The 13,055-nt window shown below is 37.3% G+C and overlaps 1 protein-coding gene and 1 long non-coding RNA gene across 4 annotated transcripts in view; one reads left to right on the top strand and one right to left on the bottom strand.

Annotated features, from left to right (window-relative positions):
• Positions 1 to 13,055, top strand: part of TAFA5 (TAFA chemokine like family member 5) — a 320,394-nt gene that overhangs the window by 201,330 nt on the left and 106,009 nt on the right. The gene's annotated exons all lie outside the window — the stretch shown is intronic.
• LOC128903637 (uncharacterized) overlaps positions 1 to 13,055 on the bottom strand; it is a 43,311-nt gene that overhangs the window by 10,707 nt on the left and 19,549 nt on the right. For both annotated transcript variants that reach the window (XR_008464140.1, XR_008464139.1), the window contains exon 3: positions 2,114 to 2,945. This is a non-coding gene — a long non-coding RNA (uncharacterized LOC128903637). The remainder of the gene's footprint in view (positions 1 to 2,113; positions 2,946 to 13,055) is intronic.

Below are 13,055 nucleotides of genomic sequence, written 5' to 3'. Positions count from 1 at the left end.
GTTTGGTAAAGAATCTAATTCACGCAGGAGTAGTTTATGTCTTCACTGAGAATCTGAATCATCAATGATCTTTACTTGATTCTTTTTAGGAGTGTGCTTTAGTGATTCAGTATTTGGCTCAGTTTTGAAATATGTGATGTGAAAACTTTGTATTTTTACTGGACTGATTTTCCTGACTAAGTAGTATATTTACCATGAGAAAGTAGGAATTTGCTTGTACAGTCAGTCAGTTCATGTTCAAAATTAATCATTTGCGTATGCAATTCTTATTGTAAAGGTTACCTATGGAAACATTCTCAAAGGATTTTTCTTTTCCATAATATGCTATAAATTAGCAATAAAAAGGCAGAGTAGCAATATTTTTATAGATGTGATTTTAAAAATAATAAATAAACAGTTTGGTAAAAACAAAAAATTGAATTACAGATGCCTGTTTAAATGAGTTCTTTCAGTTAATTATAGACTGATTTATTCTAAATTATTTATAATGCGGACAAGTATTCACTGTGAAATTTTCTCACATACCAGTGCAATGAGAAGTTGATAAAGTCTGTCTTGGAATTATAATTTAATTTTATAATATGAAACGTAAAGGAACTTTGCTACATATAAAACCTTAGTCAAAAACAATTGCCTGGAAAGCTGTTCTAGCTTAAGTATGTATTTATGCATACTCATATCAGATGGCACAAGAATTACAGAGCATTCTTATCTCTTACAAGGAGATTGCGGAGATTAATTCATTATGCTAACAATTTGTATCAGGGTATATAAAAATAATCCAGTTTGCAGAAGTTAAAACCTAGTCTATGTAAAACTGTGCTGTCCTTTTCCTTACTGTTTAAAAATGTTCTTATTCAAAATCACACATAATTATTTGAGTTTTGGATGCAGCATGACTCTAGCACATGGTATTTTATGGCAGAAGACTCAAGATACCTAAATGAATCTACTGTTTCATTTAACTGCTTCTAGAAAGCACAGCCTATTTCGTACACCACCCTTGTAGGTGGTTTCAGGCAAAGCGATACTGACTGTAAATGGCCATTTTAATCCAGAAATGAGGAAAGCTGGCATGGTTTTGAAACGGAATTTACTTCATCAGCTAAGAAGGGGTTTGCAGAATCTACATGGAGAAATTAGTCATCAGAAAAGAACTTCTTTGTGGCAGTGCCGCTCGTTTTGTGGGAGCCAAACGGTTGTCCCGAGCCTTGTGTCAGAATGGACATTTCTTATTTCCCCTCGACTGACCAAAGGGTGAATTTTATCTTCTTGACTGACGAGCATTCAACACCTGAAAGGATCCCCATTACTAATACCAGATTTCTGGCTGGCTTTGGTCAAGGCCTGAAGTGATAACAAGATATAATGAGAAGTGAGTGTTGTGTTCATTATGAAACAAAGTGCATTTTGGAAAAAGACTCCATACTCACCTCCGTGTGAGGACAGTCTTCCCTTCTTTATTCACAGCAGCAGAGTCTTACTGTGCTGTTTCATTACCACATTGTGACACAGTGTTAGGATTCACAGTACATGCCCTAGATTTCTCTCCCTCTGAAATTGTATAGCGATAGTCATGGTACACAATAGCTACATCATCTCATTTCATCCACTGAAAAATCTCATTGCTTCCCTGAGATCGTGGACAAAACCTTCAAATTCAGATAAATATAAGGAAGAATTAATCACCTGATTAGAGTCGACAAAAAGTTAAGCATACTTTTCCATTAGTTGCAATGGATTCTGGATCAAATTTCTTCTTACGTGTTAAGATTAAGAAACTAGGGCAGAAGTTAGTATTCCTCCATATTTAAATGTAGATATCTAGATACTCTGTCTTACTGGACATTTCTACCATGTTTAATGGGTGCATTTGTATATTCATAACCTGTTCAGAGACTGGGTTGTGAATTCACCCAATAGCCAGTAATTTTAATCACGCACTTTCTGGTGTGTGAAAGCAAAACACGTTTTTTCTGCAGAGAATTTGGTAGGGTTATAAAAAGTTGCCTTCCTGTTACTAAAATTATTTACTTAACATTAGTCAAATCTTTGAATTGTTCTTTAGGTTTTTTTTATGCAAATGAAGCAATATAATTTGACTGCAACTCACCTAGAAAGAATCTGGAGAATTGAAAAAGGGCAGATCGTTACTCCATCTTTGGTGCTCCCAGGATGCTTCCTCATCTGTAATATCAAGGTGCTAGATATTTTTATGGCTATGTGATACAAAAAAAGGTATAAGATGCTTTCTGTTGTCTTCCCTGTATTCCCTTATCATGAACCTCTGGTGCAGTGAGAAGTGCTGTTCTTCCTCCCTTTAGTCACCCATACATGAATCTGAAGGTAAGAATGTCCACTGAGTCACTTCCCAAAAGCCACAGCTCTTCTTCCTCTCTTATTTCCTTAGCACTTCTTGCTTCTCTCCACCTGCTTCTTCAGTGACTCTCCCCAAGTATTCTGCACCCGATTCCAAAATTTGCCCCTATTTTCAATTCACACTTGTCTGGTTTGTGAAGGGCATGGGGACAGAAAAAGCCTTTCCTACCAAAGTTGCACCTATTTAGTAATGGTCTAAGAGAAAGCTCTTTGGGGAAAGCAGCTGTGCTTATTTTTCACTTGAGGTCCTGCTCATGTTGCTCTCTAGTAACCACTGATGTGCTGGCTTCCGCTGCCAAGTCCATGTTGGTCGTCAGTTGTGGAGGAAGCCTTGAAGTTGTGTGTACCTGCAGGTAAGCTGCTGCCTTGTTGTAGCAGTGTGAAGGGATGTTCACATTAGAGACATGACGTTGATAAGTCTTTCCAAGCTAGGGGAAAGGGCCTGCCTGAGTCCACTGACATGCACTCATTCAGGCAGATCCTTCCATCATTTCTAAGCATCATTGTCCGCAATTTCTGGTTTGCTGTTGAGATGTAAAATGTGTCTTATTCTTAGAGGAATGACTCTATTTGAAAATCAGAACAAAAATAGGTTATAGTTCATACTTTGAGTGAAAGCCACAGATAAATCAGTTTAATTAAGATAACAATAACATTTGGAGATACCTGCAAAAACTGGAGAAAAACAATGGATGATTTATTATTTCTAATTACTAACATATATATTAATATTTTTTTTAAAAAAGAAGTATTTTAAGTGGCTAGTAATTCTGTTTACTTGACTAAGATTCTTTAGGAGATCTAAAGTAAAGTTTTAAAATAAATGACATAAGCACTATGATTTGACAACTATGCGGAGGCATGTAAAAACCACCATATATATTAGTTATTTTAGGATGCATGAACTACACAAATCAACTGAGGCTCTTCCATGCTGAATCAAGGTAAACCACTAAAAATGCCCAGAGCTTGTTTTCATTACTGATTTAGACAGGGCCTCAAACAGCATCAAATGCCAGGATTACAAATCAAACATTCCAATGGCAGGTAATCGGTCAAGTGATGGCTGCCATTGTACATTACATTTTCCACAATATCTCTTCCCCGCTGTAAAAAACAAAACATGGTCTCTGCACGAGTTAAAAATGATGGAAGAACCCATAAGGTCTATGCCACAGTTTTTCTGTGTTAGGAGGCATTTGATAAAAAGCATTGGATTGGTGGGGGAGGGTGTGCAGGGAGGGAAGAGTAACCTCAAGGCAAAGGCAGTGAAAAAGGATACTGGATGATCTTCCTGCTAGTGCTACAAGGTTCCTAGATATTGCAAATCATTTAATCAAGCTTTCCCACAAAGTGACTGGTGACAGGCTTAGGTTATTTGTACCAGCCCCAAGAAGTACATGACACATTTTTCTGGTATTTCAGGTTACCTGACACTGGAAGGATTCCTGAGTTTTATAAGGCAATATCCTGCTGTGGTTACAGATCCACCTGCTCGTTGTTGCCCATCCGAATCCTCCCTGTGCTGAGTTGTTCTGCTACCTTGTGCTAGTTTTCTCTCTTTGGGATTTCAATAATTAGAACACCAAATTGTGAGGAAAATCCTTCTTTGGAATGGGGCTGCTCTCCTGGGCCATGAACGAGCTTTGCTCAGACTTCTTTAGTATGTAGGCAAACTATGAAGAAAGTGAATATATTCAGTGAAGAGTGTATCTTTAGAGAATTTAGCAGCCAAACTCCTCAATTTGCTAAATAAAAACAAAGATTTTTTTTTTCCAAGTTCAAGGGTGGGTTGTTTTTTGCTTGTTTGTTTGTTTGTTATTTCCCCACAGAACATCTCAGACATAGTTATAACATCTGAACCCACTATCAATTGCCTGTTGAGGAGCACAGAACTGTTAGAAATCCCGGATGAAACAAATGGAGGACATTTTTATTTCTTAGTACAAATGACACTGTTTTTTTCTTTTCCTAATTGCACTCTTAGATACACTTGAAACAATGTTTTAAAATTTTCTAGACCCCATCATCCCCATGGCAGTTACTCATTAAGGAATTCTTCAGGTTCAATATATTTTTTTTAGGTGTTATAATAAAGCATTTTATCAAAATAGTAGATTATGGAATACTTCATAAATATCCAAAGCTCTTACTTTGGGTCATCTTAATTTGGGACATTTAAGTTTGCTTTGAATTGCGGAGTATTTTTTTTCTGGATCACTTTGATTATCCATTTATTAATACCACCACAACCAACAGAACATAAGCAGGGCTTTTTTGAAGGGAGAGGAAATTAGTTGTTCAGGCAGAATGATTTCTCATTCTCAGATAGCTCAGATATTCTCAGATACCATCTCAGACAGAATTCCACACTGGGGAAGCAAGCTTGAGAAGGAGGCTAGCACAGGCTGAGGTTTATTTACCTTTTTAAAGTAAAGATATGGAGGTAAATTTGAAATACATCCTATGTATATATGTCAGTTCAGCACTGGGTGGAATTACCAATGGCTTACAGAGGAATTTTACCTTGCTGTTTGAAGAAATCCTCATTTTTCTTATCTTTCTGAATTCTATAATCAGATAAAGGGCTCAGGATATATTGTGGGGATGGGAAGTCTAGATTATCTCTGAAACTAATGCTGCCTCTACTGCAGACACCTCCTGCTGCTAGCTCCTTACTTCCTCAGTTGTCTGTTCTTGAACTATTAGTGGTTTCTTTAGTATTACCGTTAGACACAGCGAGATGCCAGAATTATTCAGCTGCGTCGCTGGTTTTCAATTTACATTCAAAATTAAAATGAATTTTTTCTCTTTTTCTTTTCTCTGGGAGCATATATTCTCATTTGTAAAGATCTGTGTAATGCTTAGCAAGTAGAAATAAGTCCAAGTGTACTTGTGATTTTCTAGCATAATTGAGTTAGTTAGGGATATATTTTCTATTTTTCAACTGACACTGCAGACAAAGCTGTATGTACATGTCTGGTTTTTACTGATAGAATGTATGCCAGCCACAGGAGCCACTAGCTTGTACAGACTTCCAGTGTATACGCTAGGCGGGTAAAAGCATACTATAATAGCACCACTGTTTAAAAGATTGATTGATTTAAATATACCAATATATTTATAAGCAAAATTGTCATCTGGCATAGGCAAGGTTTAAGTCTCTGGTTTTGCTGTCTGTGATTTCATCAACATGAGTGAAACTACCAGTGAATATAAAGAGAAGTGTTTGTAGGATGGAAGCCCAAGTGGAAATGGTTGTTACTTATATGTAAACACAGTTTAAAATTTCCCCGTTATTGTTATCTGCCCAATGTTAGAGACATTAATTTTTTTCACTTCCTTGGCATTCTTGTCATGTTTCAATAGAAGTCATGAAACACAAAGAAATGGGATGAATTCACCTCTGTAGAAACTGCCCTGGAGCGGTGTTTCCAGGGAATGTGGCCCATTAAGTTTTCATATTATTACGGTTTCTTTGAAATTCTTTCCTTTAATATTTGTGGTATCGGAGGCTTGAAAATTTTTTGCCTTCATTTTTAAGGATACATTGTCCAAATGATGTAATAGGCAATAGCTTGAACTTGGAGTTTGTTGTATCCAGTAACAACAGCATACATGTGTATCGAAGAGTGGGATCAGACAGCAGTTATTCTCATTTTAAATGTGAAATTTTAAAAGAATGAGGAGTTCTTTGATGATTACTTGCTGGGTAAAATCCTTTACCCATTTAAGTAAATAGGCATTTTGTCATTGTCTTCAAATGGGATTAAACTCTATGAAAAACTGACAAAAAATTTAAGAGATATACTTTTGCTTACTGCTTTGGAAAATGCTCATAAATTCTAGGAAACAACAGTTAAAGTATGTTTGTGATCCTTATAGCATTAATAGTAAGATTGGCATCCCATTATGAATTTACTATCATTTAATTAAAAATTTGGTAATTATGAATTCGATTTTTTTTTGTCATAAATAACCATCACAAAAGACTAAAGGTGATTAGTAAATGTCTTTGTAGATTTGTGTATTATCCACACTAGAATAACTTCCTTTGCAGATAAAAGTGTGCCTGGTTTTCACAAAAGATCATAAATTATCCAGTGACCTTAGCTGTGTGCAGCAGCATTCTTCCAACTTTCAAGTAAATTATGTTTGAAAAACTATTGAGGCTGTATTATCTGTTTACCTTTGACGCGACATAGTTATTCTTTAAGCTGTTGCAAATAGAATCAAGATGCAAATAAACACATTGCAAAATTGCAAAAAAGCGATTGATGGTAAGGAAATTTTAAGTAGTGTAATCAAACATAATCAAATCCTAATCAAACAATGTAAGTCAATGCAATAACCAGCATATACATAAACTCATTTCCAATAGGAAAGCACTATCTCCTTCACAATGACCTTGCTGTCACATAAACTTGTTGGGAAAATTTCTCACTGCTTTAACTTAACTTAAATGCTAACATAAACATTGAAACATTGTGACTTTGATGAATGAAAATGGTTCAGAATATTTTGCTTTGCAAAAAAAAAAATAATCTGCTTCCTTTTTCTTTTATTTAAGTGTTGATAGAAAAACAGATGAATGTGTTTGGGGAATTTCTTAGAACTGCTGTGGGACATCACTAAATGTCACTTCTTTGGAGCAGTCCTATCTATTCTGTCTTCTGCTGTTTCAAAAGAAAAGAAGCTGATAGGTTTGGGGTTTTTTTACCCTAAGTTATTCCTTTGATTAGAAGGCTTATAAGAATTTATAAGACCAATTGGGCTTCTAGTTTTGTTAAACAATGTAAAGAGTAAGTTGTTATTTATTCTAGTGCATGTAGGATTCTATCAAATAATGAATGAAGATTAAAAGAACAAAATCTTTTTTAGTTAGTCTAATGAAAGAAAAAAACCCAAAACAACTCACTAGCTTGTAGTCTGGTAAATCACCACTTTGATTAGAATGATTTGTCTCTTTAGGCAGTGCAAACTACGATTGATTTATTTTTGCCCATTTGCTAAGACAAGCTGATGTAGCAGTCGATTGCAGGTAGGAAGAGCTTTCCTCTCTCCCTCACAGCTAGTGGTGAAACCATACCAACAAATTAGAAACCATTTTAGGGGACTTTCAGTGGGAAAAGATATGGATGCAACTAATGAACCCACAGTAGAAAAGAAATAAATCATGACTGGTGATTTAGACGTATAACATTTGCCAGCTACACAATAAGAACTGGTGATTCTTCTTCAACCTGTCTTTTTCAGGAATCTTTCTCTGAGTAAAAAGAGGGTGCACCTTGTGGAACAAGATCTGATGTCCTCAAAATATGCATAGATCTAAAACTGTGTTATCATACAAATGAAGGATAAAGTTGCGTTATTATCCAGCAAAACAAAGAAAATTCTATCTTGAAGAACTCAAGAAGAACTAGATGAAAACTGAACTTATAAGATACTGAAGTCAACGCCTACTGACACCGTGCCTTTTCTCAGTCACATACCTGTCTTGGTTTTATTGAACCTTTCCCAAAAAACTTCTTTGATTTTTACCAAAGAAATAAAAAAAATGTTATCTATTTAATAAAAAGAATAGTACCAGACAAATCTTTCCAGTATAAATCTAGGAAGACACACTATATTTTAATTACTAACCATCACAGCTGGGAAGCAGGGTAGGTAAGTCAAGCCTCTGTATTCAGTTCTTGTAAAATAAATGTATATCCTTTTTAAGGCCAGTAGTGGAAGAGACATTGAAGGTGTTCAGACAGTGATCCTGTCTAGCTCAGTTAGACACTGAACAGTATGAGAAACCAGTGACAGAAATTTCAGTCTTCTTGCAATCTCATCTCTGTACTGAATGAAGGCCCAAAATATCAGGATCGGATCTTTTACAAAATAAGGCAGTGGCACCACTCGCCCACCTTTCGCTTAATAGTAGTTGGAGCACTAATCCAAGAAATGGGGCAGAGGCAGAATCTTCTTCAGCCCGATAAGTTTTGAATCGACATCAGAAGAGAAAGCACTATTCACTGGTTTCGAGGGCATTGTGATACAGTAAAAACATTTACTATTGGTACCCTACGGAACTCAGCTGCTGTGCTGTCACAAATGCTAGAAGGGGAGCAGGCAGAGACAGGTAAGCTCTATACCCACGGGAATAGAAAGGCATTTTTAAGACTTTAAGTGGGTCTAGAAACCTTACATCTCCCACGGATCATTCCTCCTATCACTGAAAACAAGCAAGGGTCATTGGATCAAGATATTTTTCGGCTATTTGCATCCAGAGCAAGCACAGATGAGATGCATAGTGGCCTAAAGCATTTTCAGAGCAAATCTCCCAGTCATCCCCATTTACCGTGATTTACTTTACATTGCAGGCCAGTCCGAGAGCTTACAAGCTTAGTTCTTTTTGGGTGAAACTCAGCTGGAAGATGTGTTCCATGGTTGCATCTAGTGTGGTCCAGTTATGAGTGGATGTTCAGTGTGTTGAGCCAGGATAGATCCAGTCTGGAGTAAACTCCTGAAATCCGTATATGGTTAATACTGCTTTCTCAGCACTGACTGTCTTACTCTGCAGCCTTGATCCCATGAGTCTTACTGACTTTTCTATACAGATGCAGCCTCTGTGTGCTCACAAGGACCTTGCCTTAGCTGAATTGAACTACCCCTCTCCTTTATCGGGGGAGTTTGAACTTTCAGTCTTGGCAAAATTCCCCTACGTACAAACCTTCTTGCCACGAAACACAAAATAAGGCATTTGTAATGCTCTGCATTCATTATTTTCTAACAAATATATATTTCCTCCTCATTTCAAAATATTTTATGTAGCAGTGACAAATACGAAAATGGCAAAATGTCTGTGGCCCGGATTGTGAACACTGTTGTACTATATCCTGCTTTTCTATCCTGTAAGTTGAGAATGCTATTAAGAATGCTCCAAACTGAATAAAAATTTAGTAAAATAATTTCTTATGAATAGTGCTATTGGGACTTCACTGGTCACAGTTTTTAATCCAGAGAAGCCTTATCTAAGATTTACTGATAGCCAGTAAGCGATAAGAGAAATAAACTCCTAACTGCAATTGCAGTATCTTGGTTTTGTTAAGCCAAGAAAGCAAAGTCAGCAGTGCACCAATAAAATTATAAACATGCATCTTGAGCTCTGCCTTCCATTCGTTAAAATAAAAATCATTTCCAAGGAGCCAAACCAAAACACTTGCAATCTTTTTAAAATATTAATTTAAAAGATTAGAGTCTAGCTTTGATGTGCCATATTATATTGATGGATTACAGGGGATAAAAAAGCCAGTGAAATGACATCTAAGATGCAGGTTTGAAGCGCTGTGCTTTAGCAAGTTGCTTGTAAGCCAAGATTTTTTTTCCCCTTTATTCCTTATGTTTTTGCTTAAATTGACAGCTACCAGATGAAATCCATGGCCTGACCCATGTTATATCCACCCCTCACTGGAGGAAATGTCTGTTATTGCTGAGCAATGAGTGTGCTGTATTTTATTATGCAGCTCTTCTGTGTCGCTGCGGAATATATTTTCTCAAAATTCTTTGAGGCTTTATGCTGTATTATTCTATAAAACCTATAAAAGCAGGTAAAAGGAAGAGTGTCAGCTTCAGAAGGCCTTAGAATTCACTGTACTTTGCTGCTTTGCTTTCAAGTTCTTGATTTCACAGGTAGCCTTGATTTGAAATCGATCCTTGCAATGGTGAGAAAAAGAAACTCCTGATTTTTATTTGCACTGCAGTTCTTTTGCAGCTGCCACGATATGAAGCTACTGCAAGGCTGCATGAACCGCATTCCAAGGCTGCTACCTCTTAGCAGATTGATACAGTGAAGCTCTACTGTAAATGCACGTTGAATTCAAATTAGTAATTTTTTGTGGTCCCTTATTGTCCCACAGAAGAGGTTTTGAGTCTGCTAGCTTATCTAGATAAGTTTGATCAGTAGGGCTAATAGAATATATTGCTTCTCGCTATCAAGCTTGCTTTATTTAAGTGTTATATGGCATTCCAGGCAGCCTGCTTTGTCCTTAAGCAGTGGAGTGGTTCCTGAGCGGTGGAAACACAGTTCGGGAAAATTGAAGAGCTCAGCAATGTAGAGAAAAAGTAAGAAGGAATTAAATTCAGCATATTTCATTGGAATGCAGTGAATAGTTAAACAGGAATGTTTCATAGAAATGGTCCAATTTGGCCAAAATATCAAGAACAAATTATACTGGAAAATTGCCAACACAGCCTCTTAGCTGCAGGAAATCCGGGCTTTCTGAGGCTGCCGCCTTTCAGGAGCTGACCTTGTAACCGGGAACTCTTATGCAAACTGCTCCAGGGCTTTAACGTCCAATAAATGCGTCCCCTTTAACTGAGCATTTCAGTATTTGAATTTTGTTGTTGTTGTTCTTAATCAGATTGAAATTAGATTTTGGAATATTAAATTCCCCCCGTGAAATGGAGTGACCTTCTTCTGCATAGATAAGATGGGGAATAATCTTGTGATATAGGGAAACACTGTAATTTGCAGCAGCTGTTAGACTTTTCAAAGATGTCTCCTTTTATTGCCAGCTTATTTATGCAGGGGCTGATGGGGTTCCCCATCAAACATGCACAGTTAAGTAGTTAGGCTGCTGACAACCAAGTCTGTATTGTACAAAATGTTAGATCTGTGGCGTGTAGGCAGCCAAGTCATGGCTTTCAGGTGCCTTTGCCACACTTTTCTTAGGTGACTGTATTGTCCATAATGTTCACAGTATCTGCAAGTAAACATGATAAAATTCAAGTCAGGTTTTATTCTTCTGCAGCTTAGTGAAGCTAGGAATAGTGGCAGAGGCACTAGAGCTGGCTGTTGTGAGGATTACACAGTCCCAGCTACATCCATTTACACTCAGTTCACGTTTGGGTGGCTGATGCTACAAAAGAGGCCCAGAATGCTTGGTTTTTGCTCAAATGAAAAGGAGATCCTGCAGAATTTGCACTCGACTAAGAAAGAGGCAGCACTAAAGGTGCGTGCAGGTGAGCAGATCATTCATGCCAAATCCTGATGCCATTTTGTGTCATCATTTTGTTCACATGTTCCGGTACAGTATCATAGCAAAACCAGTATGAATTGTAAGAATTTCAGCAGTTCCCTAGGCTTGCAGGGACATTTGAATATCAGCATCTGTATGTAACACATCTACTAGTGAACCAAAAGGGGAAAGAAGATGCAGGAGAAACTATAGGTAATCTATTAATTACCACTGATTATAACTGTAAATGGATTGTGTAACAAAGGCAATGAGAAAGCCTGGCAAATGTCTTTTATACCCAAACCCAGAGACCATTGAAACTGCTGTCTTGTTTATGCTGTCTGTTTTCTCTCTTCTTCGCCAGAGAGAAATCAGGGATGATTCTGTATGTTTATGCACTACCCGTGTCCTGGAAAACGGAAAGTGAGCTTTCTGTATTGACTTCCTAGCCTTTTCTGAGGAGAAGAAAAACAAATAGCAAGGCTGACTTCATAGGCTGTACTGGTTGGCAAACTTAGAAGAAATATGTGTACTTTTGAACATTTTAACAATGTGTGCAAATTTTCCATGCTTTTCAGAAAAATACTGGCAGTTTTGCCATTTATGGCATATATGAATTTAAGACTGTGCAACGGTATGTGCAGAACTCCAGTGCAGTCCCACAGGTCTTGTTCTAGATGATTCATCTTTTCCAGCTGTTGGTTAAAGTAAGCAGATTCATGTGTTAACAGAAACCAAGAAACAATAAACTCCAAGGAAATAGGTTTAATTTGCATAGCACGATGAAATATGGTGTTGCTTTGAAAGGCATAAATTTTCCAGTTCAGGAGTATTTATGTCGATACTGTATTTCCAACATGTTTATTTAATGTGCTTGTTTTCTTGTTACATTGCGTTATGGTAATTTTAAAGAGCAGAGGAAGGTACGGCTCTTATGTAAATAGAGAACTGAGGAGGAACACGGTAGCAGCCGTGGCCCGTGATGCAGGAATGTGTACCATAGTGGACAGTAGAAGTAGCAGGGCAAGGAAGCATAAACCTTAGAATTCCTTCCATCCCTGGCATGTCTGTGCCTAAGGAATATATTTGTGAGAAGCGTATTTTGCCATGTGTTCAAATCTATATACAGAACTCTACGGACATGTACTAGTTCATCCTTCTATAAATGTAATGTAGATTAAGAGATTTAGTGGCACTTGGAAGGATAGTATTGATAGACGTATGGTATAACGTGGTATTATGTGGGAACTGCAGTGGGAAATGCGTCTGGGACAGAAAGAATAAGCTGGGACAGGAAAGGATAAACTGTGGACAAACTAATAATCTAAGGGAGAGGAGCAGACTAGGAGTGGGATAATTATACAAATAGTACATCAGCCTGAACCTCTCATCCTGTTGTGTTTTTTTTCCCTGAATTGCAATAAATGGGCAGACAAAGGGCACATAATTAGAAACTACCTGACCTTAGTTCTCACCTGCACACATATGTTTGCATATTTTGTACCTGAATAGGATGGAAACATCCATGCCTGAGTAGATGGGATCAAGAAGGGTCTTCTGCGTCCCCTTCTCTGTATCCAGTTAAGCATCCTGGCTTACTTCTAGGTTGTTTCATTTGTTGATATATGATCCCAATACAACATATGAGTTTTAAGGTAGGAATAACAAGCA

Source organism: Rissa tridactyla, chromosome 1 (assembly GCF_028500815.1).
Source record: "Rissa tridactyla isolate bRisTri1 chromosome 1, bRisTri1.patW.cur.20221130, whole genome shotgun sequence".
NCBI lineage: Eukaryota > Metazoa > Chordata > Aves > Charadriiformes > Laridae > Rissa > Rissa tridactyla.
This window is presented reverse-complemented; position numbering and strand designations above follow the sequence as displayed.